This window comes from Oxyura jamaicensis, chromosome 1 (genome assembly GCF_011077185.1).
Source record: "Oxyura jamaicensis isolate SHBP4307 breed ruddy duck chromosome 1, BPBGC_Ojam_1.0, whole genome shotgun sequence".
Taxonomy (NCBI): Eukaryota; Metazoa; Chordata; class Aves; order Anseriformes; family Anatidae; genus Oxyura; species Oxyura jamaicensis.
This window is the reverse complement of record NC_048893.1, coordinates 131482254-131502912: the sequence shown is the minus strand read 5'-3', so window position 1 is coordinate 131502912 and position 20659 is coordinate 131482254. Positions and strand designations below refer to the sequence as shown.

General features: G+C 37.9%; 1 long non-coding RNA gene across 1 annotated transcript; it reads left to right on the top strand.

Annotated features, from left to right (window-relative positions):
• Positions 1–1272: 1272 nt before the first annotated feature.
• Positions 1273–19075, top strand: LOC118174965. Its single transcript, XR_004754825.1, has 3 exons — positions 1273–1422; positions 9791–9793; positions 19062–19075. It is a non-coding gene; the product is annotated as an uncharacterized LOC118174965 (long non-coding RNA).
• Positions 19076–20659: the final 1584 nt, after the last annotated feature.

Genomic DNA, 20659 nt, shown 5'->3' with positions numbered 1-20659 from the left:
AAATTTTAAGAACATAGCATACTTTATCTATCTTTTCCTGGGGGTCACACCCCTACTCCCCCTTTCTTGTTTTAGAAGCTGTCCTGGTTTGAGTTAGGATAGAGTTAATTTTCCTCCCAGCAGCTGGTAGGGTGCTATGTTTTGGATTTAGGATGAGACTAATGTTGATAACATGCTGATGTTTTAATTGCTGCAGAGCAGTGCTTACACCAAGCCAAGGACTTTTCAGCTTCTTGCTCTGTCCTGCCAGCGGGCAGGCTGGGGGTGCAGCAGGAGCTGGGAGGGGACAGACCCAGGACAGCTGACCCAAACTGGCCAAAGGGGTATTCCATACCATCTGACATCATGCTAAACAATATATAGGGGTGGCTAGCCGGGGTGGGGGGCCGGCCCCCGGGGACAGGCTGGGCATCAGTCAGCAGGTGGCAAGCAACTGCACAGTGTATCACCCACCCCGTACACAAAATTATTATTATTATTTTATTTTCTGTCCCAATACACTGTATGTATCTCAACCCACAGGCCTCAGTTTTTCTCTCCCCAATCGCGGGGGGGGGTGAGGGGGTGGGGGGGGGGAGGGTAAGCAAACGGCTGTGTAGTGTTTAGCTGCTGGCTGGGTTAAACCACAACAGAAGCATACATGAATTTATACAAAGGAACACTTAAATAATACAATTGGACACAAAAATATACATTTTTAGAGAAATTCACAACAGTAATTGTATAAAGCTCTCTTCTGTACTAAGGGGTCCTGAAAATTTAGGACTAAAACATTAGCTTTGTAATGTAAAAGGGTTATCATGACAGTCCTCAAAGGCCATTATACAGCACACTGACATATTCAAGGCTCTCAGCTTATATTTCAGTCTGTGAATTCAAGTTTTGAGGTCCTTTTATGATTATGCAAACATCAGAAATATAGTGGTATAATAAATGGTATTTATGAAAGCAGAGTTTTAGAGCCAATATTAAATTTGCAGGCTCAAAACACCAACTTAATATTTAAACAAGTATTTGATACTTCTGTTTGTTCAAAAATAGAAAGAGTAAATGCACTTACAGAAAAATAACTTTTACTGTTCAACAAGCGTGCTCATGTGATTTTTATATTAGTACAAACTTAAAACAAACAAATCCACCATATGACTTTTTAAAATAAATGATACCAATTCACCTTTCCCCTACTTGAATACATTTACATTAAGGCTTTGAATCATCTGACCCACGATTTTACAACATTAAAATGAATGGGTCCACATGGATGCTAGTATGCCTCATTGAGACTTAGCATGAATAGAATTAAAGCTCACGACTTTAAGGAAACAGAAAGTCACATGCTCATACCTTAGCTATATTCCTTTTTGTCTCCAAACCAGAACATAAAGTTTAATAGTAACAGAATTTCATGGCAAGAGACGAGTAGTTTTATATATATATATATATATATGTATATATATATATATATTTAATTTTAATGGCAACATCTTTGAAGAAACTTCCAGTTTTTGTTGTACAACACTGCTTTCTGGTGGTGATTCAGGCATGGGGAGTTCATTCAGTTCAACGTGCTGTAAATATAGCCTCACTTTTCCCCTTTAATAGTTCCAGGGCCCTACATAGAGCATACAGCTCACAAGCCTGAGCTGACCATGATGGACTCAAAGGTCCTGATTCCACAGGTTCTAGGTCCTTATTAATGATTGCATATCCTGATTTGGCCATTTTATCACATAGTACTGAACCATTTTTAATTTGCTCCCTTTTCTCTAGTCCCAGGTCTTCAATTTTATTTGACCCATCTGGGAATTTTACTGTGGCAATTCCTACAGCCCTTGGTTACCTAATAAGAGTGTCTTGCAGGGGGTTTAGGACCTATCACCTACCCACAAATCTTATAGGAATCGCTTCGGTCCTTCACCAGCTAAGTCCCTTGCGGGAGATTGGAACTGCAGTTAGAAGACCTCCACACTCTCTTCGGAACTAAGTTCCATCTCAGTCACACTCTTACACACACAGGCAACCGAATCCCACCTAACCAAACAGTATACAACTTAAATACTTACGACTCCGTCGTCTTTGTTCTGATCTTCACATGCAGAATTACAGGTAAAATACAATACTGCAGCCGGCAAGGGAGCTCTTAAAAAATCAAATTCTTTGCTTGCCTTTATTCAGGTTCAGGAAGGTGTTAGTCCCAACCTGACTTGAACAGGAGCCATCAAATGGTGGGGCGCCCCTCCTAGATCAAATCAGAATTCAGGAACCAAGACCATCCTGGACGAGCCCCCAGTTGTGATAAATGATTGAGTCCCAGATCGGATTCTAATTAAAGTTTGTAATTTATTAAGGAAATAGAGGCAAGCAAACAGTGCTGGGTGCACCGGGAATCTCTGCTCCATCAAGATGCACACCTGTTACATCAGGTGGTTGATTTTTATGCTCCTAGACTAATACATATTCATCACTATTCGTAGAAAAGGCGGGCTTATTATAATTAGTTCCTGGAATCCAAACCCTCTCCGGACATATGTGTATCAGTCTCTGGTGGTCTTTCTGGGGGTCTCTTGTGCTGAAGGCTCCTAGTCTTCCTCCCAGGCTTTGTCCTTTGGTCGTCCTTCAACTCCCCCTTTCTCCTTATTTGGTGATCTCTTTGCCAGATATCAGAAGCTTGGGTAGCATCCTATGCAAAAGTCTGCAGTTTCCTAAAAAAACTCCTTGGTCCTCTTATCTCCCAGACTAGAGTCCCAATGTTCGCCCTTTAAACCCTCTATTTACACAAATTGCTGGATCGTTCCTTTGCATGATACAAGAACTATGTACACTAATCACTCTGTTTTTCTTAAATAGGAGTTTATATTTCATCATGCGGCCCTAGCATTGTTCCATACTGACACAAATTAAATTAACACATTTCACAGTTTTTTTTTGTTGCTTGTTTGTTTGTTTGTTTGTTTTTAAATCTCTCTCCATGGTAATAAATAGTCTTCAAAAAGAGTTATAAAACCTATTGCATATAATAATGAATGATAAAAATTTTGCATATATCATACATAAGTTATACTGAAATTCCTACTTGAAAAATACATTTTTATTTAATCCACTTGCTCATTGTTATTGGAAACATTCTAAAGACAATATTAACAATGCATATTTTGTTGTTGTTTAAATTTTTTTCAGTTGTTAGCTGCAAATCATAATAAAGCAGTTTACTTAGACTGTTGTTTTCTGAACTCTCTTTCTAGGGTAGCGGTATGTTCTTATGAGCTGATGTCTAAAGAGCACAAAAATCATGAAAGGTCATGATATAAAATTTGAAGTCCTGGTGGCCAATCAGGCCAGATCAGATTAGGTGGTCAAATCCTTAAATATAGACACAGTGAACTTCAGGTGCCTTACTATAAAATGTGATTATAAGAGATAACAACATCAACAACAAAAAGAAGACCCTCAGTGACTGCTTTATATTGAGATGCCTAGCTCAGTTGATGTTTCAGCATTTTCACATTAATATCTTCGAGCATCAGCAGTTGCTGATTCACGATACCTCTCAATATTTATATTTATCCTTTAAAATAGATTAGTTTGAGTACATAGTAAGTGGGGACATGACATTGACTTAGACAAGGGATTAAGAATCTAACATGGACAAGTGTAGAGAACTTCTGCTTCAAAGTCTAGAGAGACAGTAGCTATGAAAAGAGAAATAGGAGAGAGAGCTCTGAAGAAAGAAGGCAAAATAATGAAGAGTCTACAGAATTTTTCTAGCAAACACTTTGTGATTAAAACACTAGTTTTAAAGTTAGTGTATCCAAATGTGTACCAAATAACTAAGCATCAATAGCTGTCTTGTTTTGTTTTGTTTTGTTTATTTCTGGATGAGGTGGTAACCATTCCTTATGGAATTGCACAGTGGTTGTTAATACACACACAGGGCTTTTGTGACCAGGGTGCTCTCAGCCTGAGGGAGCTAGAAATAATGCTTTTCACATTTCAAGAAAGGTTTTCACTCCAAACCTATGGGCTATTTATGGAGGAAGACAGAATGAGTTGAAGATCCATTTCTACAAAAAGAATTAGGAGTAGGTAATACGTATAAAATCTTTTGTGAACGTGAGAGCTCACAGAAGTGAGCTTGACTTTGAGATCAGGGTAGGATGGAGAACCCAGTCTTGTGAAATATAATTTGATCTTACATTAAGAGAAGAATTAGAAGTAAACTTGATCTTCAATCTCAGAAAATAAAAAGCTATGCTGCACAGTAAAATTTAAACTAAAAGGCATTAAAATAATTTACATAATGTGCAACAAACAACAAATTATAGATTACAAACTTAAAGGTGAAAAGAGAATAACAAAGCTCATAATTAATGGAACATAAACTATTTAGTATGAACATTTGGAATAACTCAATACTATCTCTCTTTCTCCCCTGATTGGTGAGAACTGAGTCAAGATGATGAGAGTGCCAGTTTGGAATTATGGTTAAAACACATAAACATGACCAAACACGATGAGTGTATGATATACTGAGCATGGAAAAACAAACAACAAAACAAAACAAAACAAAACAAAATCACCACCAAAAAAAAAAAAAAACAAAAAAACAAAACAAAACAAAAAAACTTCACAGCTCTGAGTATGTCAAGTATATAATATTTCCAATGTCAACAAGTTAAATGTAAATCCTGATAGTACAGTAGACCTGGGCTTAGAGGTTAGATACTCTAGAAATCTTCATATTGACACTCAGTAGTTCAAAAATGTATAAATGTATACAACTTGAAGCTTTCATTAAAATTACTTCCTTCTACACCTGCTTCCACTTCAACACATTTAGTCAAGGCAGCCACTACAGTTTCTCACTAAGTGTTCATCCTATTTCTGAGAATAGATCTCAATACAATAGAAAATCTGTTGAGAAATATTTGATTACAGGGAATCTCAGTGGTAGGTCGAGTCCTCAGAATATAGGAATGTCAAGGAGAACCCTGAGGGTTTGTTTACAAATTAGACCTGTCACTTTAAAGTATGTTTTCTTGATAATCCTTTGAATAGCTGCTGGCCAGTTCACAGTTCCTAACAGATATGATGAAGAAATCTGGATAAAATATTACTCAATTCAATCTTTTCTCAACATACCCCTGAGGTTAAAAACAAACAAACAAACAAACAAACCAGCCTTTTTGCCCAGAAATCACTCATTTCTCAGACTACATTCTAGACGCAGAACAAAATGCTAGGTTAATTTTGAACACCAAAGAAATTTTGATCATGCAAGTATTGCCACTAATGTAAAAAGTAGACACTCTACTGGCAATTTACAAAATAACAGTGAAAGTAAGAATTGCAAAAGATAAGTAAAGTTAGTTTATAGCCAGAAAGTAAAACAGAGATCAACATGTGATGTATTTAAACTTAAATATTGTACAAAGTAAAATGAAATGGAAAATAAAAACACTTGTTCATCTTTGCAGAATTAATTAGATCTCTTGATTTAAAATACTTTCTGGAGACAAATTTATTTGCCTATATTTGTTTATATCTAGTAACACCACACAAGCACAAATATTACAGCTCACTCTGAAGGAAAATATTCACGTTCTCAAATGAAATATTTCATTAATTTCATAAATTATTAAATATATGCATATATGTGTTTATATATATAAACGTATAAATATATGTTTATATATATATGTATATATATGTTTATATAATATATATATATAATTTCCTTTGTCAATATGAAAAAAATGTGTGCACGTATTTTGAAAATAGTATGATTCACCTAGTAAAGGTAAATATATATGTACTTGTAATACAATAATACTGGAAACAGGCAGATTGTCACTAATATGGTAGCACAAGGTCTTCATGCAGGAAGAGGCTGCATAAGAAAAGCAGGTTTCATTCTCAGCCCAAAGCTCTGGTGACCCTTTGTGACTGATGTTTTGAAGTAGAAAAGCAATTTCTGACAAAATTTCTCTCTGAAAATGTCCATCTTATAAAATCAGATTTTCTCCTTCTATCTGTCCTCATCATTAGCTTTATTCTTTGCCATCTTCCCTTTCCCTGTCACCAAATGATGGTAGTCAAAAGTTCAGTTTGGCAACTGGGTTATTGCTATATTGAGGGTAAATACCCTCTATAAAGAGGGTAGTTTTAGATTAAAAGATTAAGTCCACTGCCTTCCCTTCATCCACTAAGCAGTTGACCTTTTCATACAAGGAGATCAAATTACTAAGGTAGGACTTTTCCTTGATGAACCCATGTTGACTATGCATGATAATAGCTTTGTTCTTTAAATACCTTTCAATGTCCCCCAGGACAATTTATTATTATTATTATTATTATTTGTTTTCCCCAGGGACTGAGTGGTGAATCCTGGGGTGAATCCTGTTAGGCCCCAAGGATTTATGAACATAGAGCAGATATGTTTCCTTAGAATTTTAGTGACCAGTTACCACAGATGGAAAGTCACTGCTCTCCCAGTCATGGTTCTGCAACATAGGTCCAGGCAGCCAAATATCTGTCATTATTATTACATACCGAAGGGGAAAAAAAAAAAAAAAAAAAAAAAAAAAGCATTAAATGCCTCTGCTCTTTCCTCATCCCTGCTTCATAGGTTACCATCTGCTTCAAACTTCAGTCTGATGTTTTCCTTTGACCTCTTGCTGTTGACATACTTGAAAAATCTTTTTTTTGCTGTCTGACACCACACTGGCCAGTGTCAACTCAAGTTGAGCTTTGGCTTTTCTTGTTTTCTCCCTGCAGATTCAAACTTCAGCTATGTACTCTCCCTGTGAAGCCTGACCTTTCTTCCAGAGGAAATATATTTTCTTTTTCTGCACAAGTTCCAGACAGAGCTCCCTGTTCAGTCAATCTGGCCTTCTGCCCAGCTTGCTTGACTCATAGCACAGTGGGATTCCCTGATGCTGGGCTTTTAAAAGGTGGTTTTAGAAAAGAAACCAGCTCTAATGGACCATCTAGAGTTGATTTCTAGGGGGCATTGCTAACTAGCTCCCTGAGAAACTTAAAGTTTGCTCTTTTAAAATCTAGGGTGGTAACTCTGGTGAATTTTTTATTCTAACACCATAATTTTTGAACTCAGCTAATTCATGATCACTGTGGCCAAGACAGCCACCTACCATCATCTCTCCCAAAAGGCTTTCCCTATTCTCTAACAAAGACACCTTTCCTAATTGTCACACTTAGTACCCGTGACAGAAAGTTATCTTCAACATACTTTAGGAATTTCTCAGACTTACCTGACACAGAAATATGATATTTCCAATTTATATCTGTCAGATTGAAGTCTTCCATAAGGACAAGGATGAATGATCCCAAGATTTCCCCTAATTGCCTAAAGAATAGCTCCTGACTGACATTGTCCTAAGTGGGTAGTTGATAGCAGACACTCACAATGATATCTACTTTGCTACCCATTCCCTTAATCCTCACCCAGAGGCTCCAGCTCTGTCAACCCTAATGGCAAGGGCTATACAGTTGAATCTCTCCCTTATGTACAGTGCAAGAGCTCCACCTTGCCTGCCTTGCCTATCCCTCCAATAGCCCTCCATCCCAGATGTCCAGTTGTAGAACTAATCCCACCAAGTCTCAAAAATATCAATTATGTCATATAAGCACTAGTGGAAAGAACAAACCAAATCCAAAAACAAACAAACAAACAAAAAACAGAAACAAAAACAAACAAAAAACAACAAGAACAAAAAAACACCAACACCGTTGCCACCACCACCAAAACAAAACTGACATTTTGCTTAGTTGTAATACAGTTTTTAATGAGAAAGTCAACTTTTCAACTCAACTGCAAAGCTTAGCACCTACAGGTTTCACAGAATCATAGAATATAAAATGTTTTAGATTGGAATAGAATTTAAAGATCATCTAACCAACTTTTTTGGGCCGTTCTTCCCTCCAGGACTTTGTCCCATTGTGCTCTAGCAAGCATATCCCTTAAGAAGCCAAAGTTTGCTCTCCCAAAGTCCACTGTAGTGAGCTTGCTATGAGCCCTCCTCTCTACACTAAGGACTTTGAACTCTACCATTTCACAGTCACTGCAGCTAAGACTGCTTCTGAGCTTCATATTGTCCACCAGCCTCTCTTTGTTGGTGAAAATGAGGTCCAGCACAACACTTCTCCTCATTGGCTCCTTTTTGCCTTGGAGAAGGAAGTGCATCAATGCACTCCAGGAATCTCCTCAATTGCCTATGCCCTGCTGTGCTGACCCTCTAACAGATACCCACCCTGGTTACAGTCCCCCATGAGGATCATGGCTTGTGAACATGAGGGCCTCTTATCTGTACAAGGCCTCATCTGCTCCATTTTTCTGGTTGGGTGGCCTGTAGCAGACCCCCACTATAATGTCACCTGTCCATTCCCTACCTTTAATCTTGACCTGTAAACTCTTGGTCAGCTCCTGATCCATTCCCAGTCAGAGCTCCATGCACTCCAGCTGCTCATTGACATAGAGGATGACACCCCCTACTCATCTTTCCAGCCTGTCATTTCAATCAGTGGAAGCTCTGCTTTCCTTGTAGCTGTAGTAATAATCTCCAAAAGCAAATAAATATGTTGAAAATCACATAATTGTTCTGATTCCTGTGAGACAGAAGTCATATATAAGAAGTCATCATATCCTTGATGGAATATGATGAATCTTTACCACAGAAATTTGCTACAAAAAGGAATGGTTTTATCCCTACCAGTGCCTTTTCCATGCCTTGTTACACATCTTTTTCCCAAGATTATTTCACAGTCTTCTAACATTCATTGCACAGATCGAATGAACCATTAAATACACAAAACATTCCTTCACCTCATTTCTTCTCCCTTTTAGCCAATCTTGCTTCCTATCTAGAAAGTACAAACCAAACTGCAAAGGAGCAGTTCAGCAGAGGATGCATTAGTACCCCTGTAGTGGGTTTATGTGGCAAGGTTTTGATAGCAGGGGGCTATAGGGGTGGCTTCTGTGAGAAGGATCTAAAAGCTGCCCCATGTTTGGTAAGGGCCCCACTGTTGACCAGAGCTGAGCCAATAAGTGATGTTGTTTGTGCCTCTGTGAGAGCATATTTAAGACAGGAAAAAAAAACGCTGCGCCACACAGCAGCTGGGAGAGTGAGAGGAGTGAGGAACAGCCTTGCAGGTGCCAAGGTCAGTGAAGAAGGAGGGGGAGAGGTGCTCCAGCCACCGGAGCAGAAGTCCCCTGTGGCCTGTGGTGAGGACCATGGTGAAGCAGGCTGTCCCCCTGCAGCCCATGGAGTACCATGGTGGAGGAGGGTTCCACGCTGCAGCCTGTGGAGGAGACCACGGTGGAGCAGGTGGCCCTGCACCAACGGAGACTGCGGCCTGTGGAAGACCCCTGCCGGAGCAGATTCCGGGCTGGACCTGCAGCCCATAGAGAGGATGACCATGCAGGAGCAGGTGACCTGGCAGGAGCTGCTGCCCATGGGGGACCCAGGTTGGAGCAGTGTGCTCCCGCGGGATGGACCCCGTGGTACAGACCCAGATCTGGAGCAGTTCTTGAAGAGCTGCTGCCTGTGGGAAGCCCACGCTGGCTCAGTTCAGGAAGGACTGCATCCCGTGGGTGGGACCCCACAGCACAGGGGATGAGAGTGACCCAAAAGGAGCGGCAGAGAAGAATTTCTATAGACTGACCATAATTCCCATTCCCCCGTTCCCCTGCGCCGCTCGGGGGGAGGAGGTGGAAGAGGGTGGTTGGGGGGGGAAGGTGCTTTTGATTTCTTTCCTTTGTTTCTCACTTCTCTAGCTTGTTAGTAATAGGCAATAAATCTTACTATCTCCCTATGCTGAGTCTGTTTTGCCCATCACAATAATTACTGCGCGATCTCCTTGTCCTTATCTCAACCCCTGAGCCCCTTTCATCGTATTTTCTCCCTGTTCCTCTTTGAGGAGGGGGAGTGAGAGAGCGGTTGTGGTGGAGCTTGGTCGCCCACCCGAGCAAAACCATCGCAACCCCATATGAATTTTGCCTTTCTCCAGCAGAAATCCTCTCGGACAGAATAGATGGTTTATTCCTACGTTTAAAGGCAGATTTGTTTCCTCAGCCACCTAAAAAGACGAGTGCAATTTCTCCAGACAAGATCATATATGGTGGCTGTGTCTAGAAGTCTGATTTGGCACTAGAATTTGTATAAACAAGTAGCAAAAAAAGATTCCATAGGGTCTAAAATCCTGGTGGATTGCAATATTCAACAGATAGGAGAATAAACTGGTCGAAATAATCAGAGGGATGGCATGGTAATATAGCTATAAATAGTTATATATTTATATTAATACATAAACTAGACATACACAAAATTTAGTTCCCTATCTGCTTGACCAGAAACAATTTCCAATGTCAATGAGAAACACTTAGTAGAAAGAATAGTCATACCTTCATGTCTTTGATTTGAAGTGACACTCAGATTGATGTATTAAATAATAAATTAATTATTTTTAAAACAGATATAAAAAATCAAAGTAATATAACTGCATTATATTTAAGATTTTGAACTACATATTACAACAGTGCTGTATGTCAAGAAATTTCAGCTGTTATAAAATAACCATATTTCCTTACTCCTGGTGAATTCACTGGAGTGGAAATGCAGAAATACCTTCTATAAATTATTTTAAAACAGCTTTCTTGGATTGATAGAAGTCAAAATTACCTATGGTTTAAATGTACAAAAGGAGAACAACTGATTTGAAATACAAAGAATCTAAACATGTTTTGCTTGTGTTCAATAACATGTAATTCACAACTATAAATCAGAGGTTACAAGTTCTCTTTTACATTCTTAGTGAAGGCACTGATGATCAAAGCAAGTAGGATAGTCTGGAAATGGATGAAAATGATATAAAAGGGAATATCAGAGAAATGAGAAACTCCCCACAACAGAGAAACTTGGAGGTTGTCCTTTTCTTGGTGATGTTAAAAAAAAAAAAAAAAAAAAAAAAAAAAAGTCATTCTCTTCAGCAGATAACTTGAACATCTGTAATGTCTTGCTTTCTGTGAAATTTGGAAAGGTTCCAGAAGAGTGCACAATGGTTCTCAGATAAATATAAAAGAAAACATTCAAAGAATGTATACATACATGTTGAATTATTCTCATAGTATCCTTCTCATTTATTCAATAATTTATTTAGTGACCAGAGGACATTTTCTATGACTACTGTAAACACTGGGCCAAACAAACTGAAAACAAAACAAAACAAAAAAACATTTGATATGCAACATGTATGAAGAACAAAATTGGAGCCACTGTTGAGTTTGGATCTACTGACACAAATCTTTGTCTATGTTTCTTTTGATATGTTTATTCTTGCATTGAATTTGTAATGACAGAACAGGCTGTGAATGAAATTAACAGTGATAGAAATAAAATCTATTTGTTGTGAATTCTACTTTGCAAAGGAAATTGATTCCTTCCTTTCTCCATGTCAGAATTCTGACCATACTGGCAAAATGCAGAGTACAAGTATAATATATATATATAAGTGTATAAACATGCATGTATATATATGTATCTATATCTATTTACAAAATTCTGACAGATATTAACAAAAATGAGCTGTGTTAAAGACTACAGTCACAGTTGCAATGGGTTATTACCAGGTGATTTTGACTGCATGATTTGCTAGCTGGATACCAGTTTCACCTGACACCTTCTATTAAAGACATTATCAGAAATGTTTGATAGCTAACAAGTGCACTCCAGACATTTTAACCAGCAGTCTCTAATGTGTCTGCAGAGCAAACTGAATAATATTGTGCTGGTTTATGTAAATAGAAAGCACAATACAATAGAGAGAAGTGGCTTGCTCAGTCTTTTTCTTGATTCCAGCAAAATACTTTTCCCACTAGATCTCAGCCTAACATACCAGCATTTCAAATAATGATTTAAATTAAGGTATTGAATATTTTTTCCATAAAAATTTAAAATTAGTAAAGAAAAATAAATTAAAATCTCTTTTACTGTTTGCTTCATACATTATTAAAAGTATTTCTCACCTATCATGGAGTAATTTTCAATTTTTCATGAATTTGCACCATATATTTTAAATAAAACAATTCCCATAATGATTTAAACTTCATAATTCATGTTCTTAGAGCTGAGTTAATCAGTGGCAAATTTTCTTAATTACCCTTCGCAAATAAAACATTTTGGCTTCTCAGCAATTTAAAACCAGAGTTGTTCACTTTGATGATTAATTACATAGAGTTAAAATTCATCATTGAAATATTTTTAAAATATTTTCACATGAATCATGTTAATTTTGCAACTCTGCCTTTGAAGAACTATTTTTAAGTTGCACATGATTAATATAGATTCTGTGTGACATATTGTACATCACGGGGTGATCATTGGCATAGATTTTGTGTTTAAATATGTAATAGCAGTCTCTCACCGTGTCTTTCTGTCTTTCTTTCCCATGATGGAATGCAACTAGAAAGAATCATTTGTTGTAATATCATATCATAACAGCAGGGAGAAAATCTCCTTGGATATGACCCCGAAGGCTACAACCAACCTATGTTTGTAAATATGAAATCTTTGCTTACAGACAGGGAAAAAGCAAACAAACAAACAAACCAAACAAACAAAAAACCAACAACAGTAAAACACAGAAATGTAGCTGTTTATATAATCTGAATTTTAATCTCTTTTTACATGCAGTAATATATACTAATGTATTAGATGTATTAGGTTTCTGCTGTGGCAGGGCCCGGCAGTTGCCCCCTGTCAGATCAGAGTCAGGTCCAGCCAGCTCCAAAAGGGACCTGCTGCTGGCCAGAGCTGAGCCAAGCAGCAATGCTGGGTGAGCCTCTGGGAGAGCAGATTTAGGGAAGGATAAAGAACCTGCTGGGCAACAGCAGCTGGGAGAGTGAGGAGTGAGAAACTGCCCTGCAGATGCCAAGGTCAGGCCAGCAGGAGGACAGAAGGTGCTCCAGGCACCGAGCAGAAGTACCCCTGCGGTCTGTGGAGAGGCCCCTGGTGGAGCAGGCTGTCCCCCTGCAGCCCATGGGTCCCACATGGAGCAGATCTCCACGCTGCAGCCCGTGGAGGAGCCCTAGGTGGAGCAGATGGATGTGGCCTGGAGGAGGCTGTGGTCCACGGGGACCCCCCACAGGAGCAGGTGCCGGGCTGGAGCTGCAGCCCGTGGAGAGGAGCCCATGCAGAAGCAAGGGGTCTGGGGGAAGCTGCTGCCCATGAGGAACCCATGCTGGGGCAGCTTGTTCCTGGGGGATGGACCCCATGGTACAGAGCCATGTTCAAGCAGTTCCTGAAGAGCTGCTGCCTATTATGGGCAGCCCCCACAGGATCCATTTGGGAAGAATGGCATTCTGTGGGAGGGACCCCACACTGGAGCAGGGGCAGAGGGTGACCTTGAAGGTCTGGTGGAAATGTCAGTCCCCATTCCACTTTCCCCTCTGCCACTCGGGGAGGAGATAGAATAGGGTAGATGGGGGGAAGATGCTTTTAGCTTGTTTTTAGTTTCTCACTTCTCTAGTCTGATACAGTTGGCAGTAAATTACACTAATCCCTGCTATGCTGAGTCTGTTCCACCCTTGACGGTAATTGGTTGAGTAATCTCTCTGTCCTTGTCTCAACCCACAAATTATTTTTTTTTCATATTTTCTTCCCCTGTCCTTCTGAGGAGGGGGAGTTACAGAGTGGTGTGGTTGAGCTAAGATACCTACTGGTGTTAAATCACAACTGAATGAAGCTAGGTTATTTTGGGAAAGGAATATGACACCTTGTGTTTGAAACGCTAGAAGTCCAAGTTAGTTTGAAACAAAGAAGTCCAAGGTTATCACATAAAGGCATTTCCTCCATTTCTTAATTCTAAATTTTCAACTTTAACAATAATAAATTTTATTAAATAATTAGGAAAGAAAAAAAAAAAAAGAGATTTTTACAAGTTTTTGTTTGCTTTGCTTAAAGTTTGCTAGCTGTTCTCTGAAGTGAAGGCTCATTTGTGTAATTAGAACTGTCCTCCATCGCATTGTCAGAATTCAAGGTCTCAGCCTCCAATGGCTGCTAGTCCATTTGTGTGGACTACTAGATACTGCTGTTCCTCTTAGAAGATGACCTCTCACTACCCTGAAGAAGAAAACTAGGCAGTGACTCCTCCATGTGATTTGCCACTTCGGTCTCTGGTAAGAGATCTATTACCTGGCCATAAAGTTCACATTGGCAGTGACACTGGCAGTGAAATGAGCCTGTTTTTATTTTGTTTCTATTTTCATCCTGCCAAAATTTCCCCAAGAGCAAAAGTCAAATTTGTAAAATGGTGACAGGTTGTACATTAAGGAAAAAGGGAACAAAATTTTTGCCAAATAAAACAGTTGTTATGCTATACCATTTCCTCAGCTGATTTTCAAAGATTGCTACAAACAATAGTGCTGTGTGGGATCCTGGAAAAATACAGAAAATAGCATTTCTGTTGGAAAGACTCACAAAATTGTGGTGGCTTCACACTGATGGCTAGTAAAGTCCAACACACTGCTCCATCACTACCCCCCTTCAAAGAAAGAGGGGATAAAAGGGACTCATGGGCTGCAGGGGGACAGCCTGCTCCACCAGGGGCCTGGAGAACCTCCTGCCCTCCTTTTGCAGGCCTTAGAGTCTGCACGGCTGTTTCTCTTACATTTTCTCACTCCTCTCTTCCAGCTGCTGTTGCACAGCAGTTTTTTCCTCTCCTAAATCTTCTCTCCCAGATATGCAACCAGTGTCACTCATTGGCTCAGTTCTGACCAGATTCGAGTCTCTTTTGGATTCGGCTGTAGCTAGCTCTTATCTAAAATGGGTCAGCTTCTGGATTCGCACAGAGACCACCCCTACAGCCTCCCCCCTCCCTTCTATCAAAACCTTGCCACTTAAGCCCAGTACAAAATAATAAATTAAAGGGTATCAATACAGCGTCCCAACAAATTCAAAGAACTTTTTGAAAGTCTTTCAAAATGATTTATATGCTTTATAAATATGAAGTAACTGCATGTGCAGTTTGATATGACAAGATATAGAATTGTTTATTTAATGAGATGCATGTATTTCAATGAGATATATGTATCTCATTGCTACAGGTTCTTAAGTACTTGCATGCTCAAACAATTTTTTTATTTTTATTTTTTGCAGTTTACCAGACAAAAAAAATAATAGGAAGCAAGCTTTAAATTTCAAAGTGTCTCACTGGCATATGTTTTAAGAACTGCAGATAATAATATAGATGACATAGACCTTTGAATGTGATAAGTAATTTGGGGAGTTCAAGTTTTCAGCTTATTTCTACAGTGCCTGATGTTTTGAAAGTGCCTGGAAGCTTCCTTTTGAAGCAAGGCTTTCAGATTTTCAGATTCTCCATATTAATATTCCGAGCCAGGGAGTGACGTTGGTTGGGCCTCCGGGAGAGCTGATTTAAGGAAGGGGAAAAACTGCTGGGCAACACCAGCTGGGAGAGAGGATTGAGAAAGTGGTTGCAGTGGAGTTTAGCTGCCCAATAGGGTAAAACCACCACCCTATATCATCAAGATGTAACAAAATACTTATATAATTCTATTAGTTATAGTATATTAGCACTCTTTAATAGGATTTAAGGTAAATTTCCTTTTATATTTATTATTATTATTTTTTTTTTAGCAATCATGAATTTCATTCGCTTTTATTAATCTCCCTAAGATATCTTTATTCCTACCTGAAGAGTTTGAATTTTTCTACATATAGATGTCATTCTATATCACTTATAATATTTGTCATTATCTTCTGTGTTTATGATTCTGTTGCATCCTTTCTGAGAGAAGCTAACCAGAACTGGACACATTTCTAAAGAAGTAGGCAAATGCAGATAATGATCTTACATAATGACATGATGATAATCTCTTTTTACTTTTTTATTTTCTGGTAATTCCTAACGTACTTTTCTTCTTGACTATCTCTAGGAGCAAACAGTTGGGCTTTTTAAGAGTTACTCGGAATTTATTCCTGATATTATTCCTGTGCAAATTTAATTTCATCATTTATATGATAGGAAACCACAACAGAGACTCCAAGCATTAGCTCCAAACTTCCTATATATTCTATATTAAATCTGAAAGCAAGAATTCAAACTTCACTATTTCCAGCCTCATTTAACTTTTTACATTATTGTCATGTTCAAGATTTCTTAATCAGTTTTTACACAGTGGTAATGTTTGAGAAATTGTCCTGATCATACACTGATTGTAAGTAGTAGCTGGAGTTTTCATTAAAGTCCAGATCCACTCAAGAGTGGATACACAAACAACGAGCATGCTTTTTGTCATAGTGCTCACTTCCAGTTCCGATGTGCTGTGGTACTGGGCTTAGTGCTGGCATCTGTGCTGCTTGGCCTTATTACAACAGAGAAAAAATATCTAGAAATACAATCCCAAATGTTTAGATGAATTTGTAAGTAATGAGAGGTGAAAGAGATCTAATTCTACCTTTAAAAACTTTAGTCTCTTTTTTTATACCTGTCATCTGTAACTACATTTTCATAAGAAACAACTATAAATAATACAGGAACTAGTAAAAAAAAAAAAAAAAAAAAAAAAAAAAAGTTCTGACAGCAACTTTGAAGCAACTGTAAATTGGACTTTATTAAATATAGAATGCATGTTTGAAAATTGAACTAATAGTTTTATTTTATGGATACTTCCAATAGTTAAAGAAAATATGTCTGTTTGTTTGTTTGTTTGTTATACATTATGTCAGTTGCAGATTACAGGAGTAATACTGTCATGCTTAACTGCAGTTATTAATCTCCGAGAGATGCCAAACAGTAATTTGAATATCAGCAAACTGGAAATGTATGGTCAGTGGTTGAGCTTGGTACACCACTTTACTACCATATTTCAGACAAGCATACTGTAAAATTAATAGTGGCTTAAGAGGAAAGATGGACTGCAGAGTTAAGAGAATGGAAAAATGAAATTTCAGATGCAGTCTCTTCATTGTAAGTGCTAGGATGCGGAAATGTAATTTACAACAGGACATGCTGGGTTGTTCAAATCTAGCTGTGGTGAAGTGTGATTCTAGCTCCAGTCTGAGCTAGAATCAACTAACCAAACATAAATTGGAGTTAAAATTGTAAGATTGTGTTTTTTAACAAAACAAAACAACCCTCCCATCTTTTGCAGAAATCTCATGGTCAATTTTTTTTGCAGAAAATGGTCAAATGGGAACAAAATTTGAAGAGGAACTCAGAAGGAAGAATAGGGCAGCACGAGCACAGCTGATTGAAATTAAGTTGTTTTTTTTTGGTGGTGGTGGTGTATTTTTGTTGTTGTTGTTGTTTTTTCTTTTTCTTTTTTTTTTTTCCTCCTTAGATAAACCATGTTACACTACTTCCTTATCTTGAATCACCTGGCTTACAGTCACCTCTTTGGCTGATAAATGTCACTGGAGTAATGAAATACATTTATATATATATGTTAATTCTATTGCTAATGTGTTTTGCCAAACAGTTTATACACCAGAGGAAAAAAACTGATTTTAAGAATATTTAAGTGCAGTTTTCCCCAGGTTGACATACATTGCTTTGTTTTGTTTTATTTTGTTTTTCCTTAAGTGTTTCTGATAAGAAAAGAGAAAAAAAATACATTGGTTAAACATATATATACACACACATATACATACACACATATATATGAAAGAAAACTAAAATGGAAAGCTAAATAAGGAGTGAGAAAAATGGGAACAATTACACAGCACAAGAAAAAAAAAAAAAAAAAAAAAAAAAAGTGCTCAGGTGGCCAAGAAAGCCAAGAGCATCCTGTCTTGCATAAGAAATGGTGTAGCCAGCAGGGCTAGGGAAGTGATTGTTCCCCTGTACTCAGCTCTGGTAAGGCCGCACCTCGAGTACTGCATTCAGTTTTGGGCCCCTCGCTACAGGAAGGACATGGAGGTGCTCAAGCGAGTCCAGAGAAGGGCAACAAAGCTGGTGAAGGGTCTGGAGAACAAGTCTTACGAGGAGCGGCTGAGGGAGCTGGGACTGTTTAGCCTGGAGGAGTCTCAGGGGTGACCTTATCACCCTCTACAGGTACCTGAGAGGAGTCTGTAGTGAGGTGGCGGTTGGTCTCTTCTCCCCCGTGCCTGGTGACAGGACGAGGGGGAATGGGCTAAAGTTGCACCAGAGGAGGTTTAGGTTGGATATTAGGAAGAACTTCTTTCCTGAAAGGGTTGTTAGTCACTGGAATAGGCTGCCCAGGGAAGTGGTTGCGTCCCCATCCCTGGAGGTCTTTAAAAGACATTTAGATGTAGAGCTTAGTGATATGATTTAGTGGAGGACTTGTTAGTGTTTGGTCAGAGGTTGGACTCCGTGATCTTGGAGGTCTCTTCCAACCTAGACTATTCTGTGATTCTGTGATTTTGCATCTATAATAGAATTGGTCACTCATATAATGCAGATCTTCTTGAGGTTCATGCCTTCTAAAATTACTTTAAAAATATTTCATTTAGAATCCAAATCAAATCCAAATCTTCTTCTGGCAATGACAGTTTGTGAAGCATGATTTACAATAATTATTCTGGAAGCTGTTCCAACGTTTTTCATTTGCAGAAACTTGGATATATTAGGAAAAGACTTTGCAGGTGACCTAGTTCATTCTGAAAAAAAATAAAAAAATAATAATAATAAAAGAAAATGAAATGGTAGATTTTGAAAACAACCAAAGACTGAATGGAAAACAAACAAATAGATATGAATTATGCATGTCCTATGAAATGATCTTGTTTGTGTTTCTGTGCAAGATACATTGTACAAACATGTTTATGCACTTAATTAAAACTGTACTTCAAGGAAAACCATTCTGTTACAATTGCAAAGCTACACTCAAGATATTTTCTCATATATAGGGAAAAAGGGGTTATTCTCCAATTTATGCAGCCCTTTTTAAAGTAAAGAATTGATTTTAAATCAGTTATTTAAATAGTAAATGTATTGTAATATAAGCATAGGAACTTGCTGAGTAGTGCTGCATGTACTGTGTCATGGGTTAAGCTAATGTAAAGAAGAACATTTTTTTTAATAAAGGCGGGATAATTTAGAAATTACAGAAGTCTGTCCAATGGGAGAAATTAACTTCTATTAACCTCTAATATTTTTTCCCAATTGCTTTGAGTTCTGCAAGCTAAGCTACATGGCATAGCTCTTTATTTTCTTTATTTTCCTATAGTCACCCTATATTTTGCAGCAGGCCTAGGTGTAAAGACAATATCAAATAGGCACATTGTCTGATTTTAACAAAGAACCTATGTCTCAGCAAATGACTGCCGTTGTGCAGTCGTTTATATGCAAGCCCTTAGATAAATTCAAAAACATTTTTTGGGGGGTCTCCATTTATATCCATTGTACAATTGTGCTTGATTTAACATGCACTTTTACAAACGTTCAGCTTTATGATTTTTGCTCTCTTCTGAAAGGGACATCTTTAGACAACTCATTTTCCTTAGAATTCTTTATTTCCAGTCTGCCTGATATCATACAGCCTATCTCATGTATCCTGAAGAAAGCCAGCATGAAGATTTATTTTCCATCATTTTTTTTTTTTTTTTTTATATTGACCACATACCATAGCTATGCTTATCACCAATGCATTTCACATTCACATCCTACAGTAGGTTCCTTCTGAAATGCACCAAGCTATTTATCTTCATTCTGTGGTTGAAATCTAATGTGACTTCCATGTCTGTGTTCTTTAATGCAGATTTACCAAGCTGGCTGCAATCTAACTAGTACATCAAATCAGGAAGCTCTGGTATTTCATTAAACTAGGCCTATATTCCATTCAGAAGATGGAAGAAGTAGGGCAGCGGGAAGGGGTGGGGCAAGGGGAGGGGAGACAAAAAAAGAATTACTTTCTATAGCTTTTTGTCATATTTTGAAAATGAAAATCACTAATTTCCAATTTTCAGTTTTATTTTAATGTTTTGAACACCACAAACCCTTTTGAGACTGAAAATAAAGCTTATTGTTTTTGTAAAATTTTCAGGTGTGTTCTGCCTTTAATTTGCTTACTTAAATCCTCTGTGACACATTTGACTTCAGTGAAGATTTGCATATTTACACCTCTATAACAGACAGCAGAGTTTATGTTTTCATATATCCTTTGTATGTTTTCCCTATTCCATTTATTTCAAGGAATTAATATATTCTTCATCTCATAAAGGTAATTCACACATGTGAATAAGGAAAATGTAACTGGATGCTTTCTTGTACTTCCTTTCACTTATTTTCTCAGCTAAATATTACACTGGGAATATTCTCTCATGATATTACAGAAAAGGTTTGTTTGTTTGTTTGTTTTTGTATTTTCTTTATGTTTCCCGGAAGACAAAGCACTCTATTAGTCCTGTTTCTGCACTGTTTCACATCACAGAGCCAGAGAATAATATTTGATTGTGGACTTAATCAAAAAAAGCCAACAACAAACAGATAGCAAACAGATTTTTTAAATGTTTTTTCATTGAATTTACTGTCCAATTAGAAATGTCTTGGTGTAAATACCAACAATGTTTTGTTTTGTTTTGTTCTGTTTTTTCATCACTTTGGTAGATGTGTGCCTGCAAATTCAAACTTTTCTTCACCATGATCACTACCGGACACTTTAATA